Source organism: Panthera uncia, chromosome C2 (genome assembly GCF_023721935.1).
Source record: "Panthera uncia isolate 11264 chromosome C2, Puncia_PCG_1.0, whole genome shotgun sequence".
Classification (NCBI taxonomy): Eukaryota; Metazoa; Chordata; class Mammalia; order Carnivora; family Felidae; genus Panthera; species Panthera uncia.
The window spans coordinates 62,957,502-62,962,171 of NC_064810.1; positions in this window are offsets into that span (position 1 = coordinate 62,957,502).

The window sequence follows — 4,670 nt, forward strand, 5'->3', positions numbered from 1 at the left end:
CATGACAGCCATGGATGGGGGACAGCCATCATGACAGCCATGGATGGCTGTGCCAAAGACAGTACAAAGTAATGGCAGTTGAACTTCAAAGGAAGACCTCAAACAAGATGGAGACAGCAGCCTGAGCCAGAAGATCACCCATCCTACCCTGCCCACGGCTCACAGACTCCTAGGGAAGGGGGTAGGGGTGAGTTCTGTACTCACAGGAGTGCCTAGATTCAAGCATGGAGATTCAGGTGTACAAATATTCTGTTTAAAGAATATTTGACCACACAGGAGATTCCTTTACAAGAGCATAAAGTTTTCAGAGGGCCTAAGCAAAAAAAAAAAAAAAGAAAGAAAAGAAAAGAAAAGAAAAGAAAAGAAAAGAAAGAAAGAAAGAAAGAAAGAAAGAAAGAAAGAAAGAAAGAAAGAAAAAAGAAAAAGAAAAGAAAAAAGGAAAAAAAATCTCACCTCTAGTCACAGGGGGTTTGATTGTGGCCCAGAATGAGAACCCTAGATACCATGTCCCTTTGTCTCAGTAGAGACAGCTGCTTCAAAGTTCACAAAGGGTCCTACTGTTCTAGAAAGAAGTGGTCTACATCTAACCCAGGTTTATTAAATGCTGTTGGACAATACTAATGTCCAAGTCAGAGATACCTTCTGATATGGGCAATCCACACATTATAATTCAATTCAAAGAAGTCCAAACCACCCCCAATGTTTTGGTTATCCTATGTACATGAAGTACCAGGATCCCTATTAACTCATCAGCTTTATCTAGTCTAGCTTTGTTATATGGTTGTACTAAAATCTTTTGTTTTTTAATTTTTGAAGACAGAAATTTGCGTTTTAAGTTTTGATATTTTCAAATTGTCTTTTAAAGCCTCTGAAACTCTATCTCAATCCCTATTTCCCATCACTTCACAGATTTCACCCAGAACAAAGTGCTCTACAAAGAAGAAATGCTATTTCCCACATTATTCTATAATAAAGTGTTGACACACCCTGAAAATATGTCCAGGACATTTTTGCCTTCTTATAACAGGAAAAATAATTCAATTTAAATGTTATCTCTAAAATTCCATTTAAAGTGAATATTAAAGAAAAAATTCCACTCTCCTATTATATTTAGAAATAACCTAGCTTGGGGCACCTAGGTGGCTCAGTCAGTTGAGTCACGGTTCATGAGTTCGACTTCATTTAAAATAAGATAGGTATTTTCTGATTGCTTTGTAATTAATAACCATGTTTGTAGTATTTATTACTTATTTGGCGATATTTAGCAAAATGTCATCGGAAAAAATCAGCAATGAATCCATTGAAATATTTGTTAAAGTGTGTTCTAAGAAACATCAGTCCCTCGGGACGCTTTGGAAAATTTTCTTATGGTTTAAGAAGTTTGGGAAATACTATATAATGCATGATCCCACTGGGGATTTAAATAGATACATTAATATTATTCAAGGCTTTAAGAATCCTCACCTCTAAGAAGACTAACACTTGGCTTCACCCAAAGCCCAGAATTGTTCCAAATGTCTTTGACCATAAAAGCTATTCTCCTAGTAATACCTATTAACCTCCTACACAAAGAGTGTTGTTTGAAACACACTTCAGAAATTGCTGATCTCTGGTATACAGTGTGGTGGCCATATAATTATAGTGATACCTATAAAAGCAAGACTAATGGGAAACATATTCTGCTGTCCATTCAGTCTGTCCACACACTCAGATGTATAATTAAGCTGAGCTAGAGGGCTCACATACAACCAGATAAAAAGGGAGAGAGACTGATATCGCAATGTTCTGTTCAGCCCCAGGTTTTTACACCCTATTGATTTAACTGTGTTACTTGGAGAAAAGTATCAGCACACATATATAGGTACATACATATACATAAACCATTTAGGGGTCTAGAAAACAGGCAACACTAAATTACTTCAAATATCTTTGAGAACCTTCTCCCTGCTAGGAATTCCACTGATAAGAGAATAGAACATAACACCTTTGGTGTTTCAGAGTCCAGTGTCCAAGAGAAGCTTGGTGAGAAAGAACTTCCCAAAAACATGCTTCTCCTGAAATCTAACAACCTCTCAAATAAATTACGAACACCAAGATGGAATCTTTAACATAATCAGAAGTGACTGGGTGTGATTTCAATTATTCTTTGAAGGCTACATTTCATCTGACATTTTGCAAAGAAGGGTATGGTAAAGGAAGAGAATACATTTGGAGAGACTACTGAAATGGCTAAGTAAATTTTGGTGTGGAACACCAGCTATAACATTGTTCAACATAAAGATTTTGATTTTATTATTTTATATGAAGTTATGCAAATAATTATATGTGGATTTTCTACTATGGGTCAAAAAGTAAGTGAGGTATTAGGAGATTTTTTTTTTAAGGAGAAGATTATCATTATTTCATGGGAGTTTGTAATCTAGTTAGAAAAACAAGATATATGTCCATAAAACAGGTAACAACACAAGGGAGATGTGATTAACTGCCATGATAAATGACAGGTGATAAAGATAGCAGGTGCTATAAGAGGATTAGAGAAAAAGAAATCAAGTTTCTCTATTTTCATGGATATAAAACATCCTAAATTATAAAATCAACCTGATTTAAGTGGATTTAACTTGTCATTTTGATTTTACATGTTTAAGGTTTTACAGAATTGGGACCTCTCACCAGGTAGCCAGATAGAGAAAAGAAAATGCAGTTCTGTCCCTACCATCTGCCAGTGACTCTTGCTGAAAATCAGGTGACTGCATGTATGTGTATGTACGTGTATATATGCGTGCGCGCACACACACACACACACATACATACACACACACCACCTGATTTGAATTTCTGTAAATGCTACACAATTTGTATTTGCACTGGGGCTGAATATTTTGAGAGTCTCAAATGCAAGTAACTGTGAAAATACCTGGTCTCATTATCTAAACTTTCAGTCTGAGGTTTAGCCATCCCTGAACAATCATGGCCCAGCGCTGAAAGTAAAGATGTATCTACATAAGCACAAATTGTAACAATAACACTTTGCATTTCTGAAACATCTTCTATTGAAATGGCTCTTTCTCAGCACTGTTTACAAGCATTAATTTAACCTCACAAAAGAAAGATAATTTGCAAGGAATAGGTTAACTGTCTGGTTTGAGAAAGCACAGCTCCTAAAGTCTGTATTAAGCACAGCCTTTCTCACTGCCACCCAGGGACTTGGCACAAGCAAAAACTACTTGAATTCCTTTTAAAATTTCACTTTCAAATACTGCCACACCACCCTAATAAATTAGAACATGCGGTCAGTATAGACACAGAAAAATACTCCCAGAAATCCTTTCTTATGTGATTCTGTCTTTGTTGTTACTATCATTCACCATCTTCCCCGGGCCTAATAAAGTTTTTGTTTGTTTGTTTGCTTTTTTCTGTGGGTCTGGACCCACTGACAGGAAAAATCACTATATAGAAGAGAATAATGTTCCAATGTGAAAAAGTAGGTTCAATTACAGGATAAAAACAAAAATGAAGAAAGTCTGAAACCTCACAGGTAAACTTCTTCATTAGAATTTGTCTGCCAGCTTGTTAATGAAAGTAGTGATTATCAGCGTATGGTAGGTCAGAACAACAACAACAACAACAACAACAACAACAGTGGTGGGACAGAAAAATTTGTTAACAGTGTCCCTATCACCAGTGTCCCTGCTGGAAGTCAAGGGAATTAAAAATCAGAATGTCCTGAAGCAGACAGAGAAGAATAGTTCTGTGGAAGAGACCAGCAAAGGAGACAATTCTCCTCAACACTTGGAAAACTTCATCATTCACTTCTTTTGTTCAATTGATAAGTAGTTGAGCATTTTACATAATCAAGGTGCATTACTAGGTGTAGAGGCACAAGTCCTCAAAAACAGATAATACAGCAAAAACAAAAAGATCCAAAAAATAAAAACCAGTAACAATGAGAATATGAATATATTCATTCATGCAATATATTTATCCAGGATAGGCATGGCCAGAAATTCTTATAAGTGGTGATGCTTTGGAGGTACCCTGGGGAACTTCAGAATTTAGCTGGGGTGGCTTCTGGCTGTCACAATAATTGGAGGATCTCCTAGTATTAACTGTTCAGTATCCAGAGACACCTGACATACGTCAATATTCAGGACAGTCGGATTAAAGAGTAACTGTCCCAATCCTGCATGACTTTCAAATATCTCATTGTAAGTTCACATGGGTAAGAAGTTGTTTCATAATGCTTTGAGGTTAGAACCTATCTCCATATGGTACCACTGTACAAAGAAGGATGTACAGTTTTAATAGAAATGGAATTCTGAGTGCAAATATCCTATTAATCAAAGAAATATTTCATACTACTTGGTTGAAAACTTCCCAACAGCTCAACTCGGTTTTGGAAAATCACGTGATCAATGGCTATGCCATGGCACTTGAGCCAACTAAACAATGTGCTGTGTGTGCTACAGCCATGGCCAAGTGATGCCATGAATACATGTATGCATCTGCTGATGCAGCCAGAAAGTCATACCTGAGCATTTACATATTGAAAAACATGATGCTTGATGTGATTAATTTTCCTTTATATCTTCTATTATAGCTAACCATCACGTGAATTTTTAAATATTATGTGTATAGGTAGGTTACATTTTAGATTAATTTCAGCTCAGGAT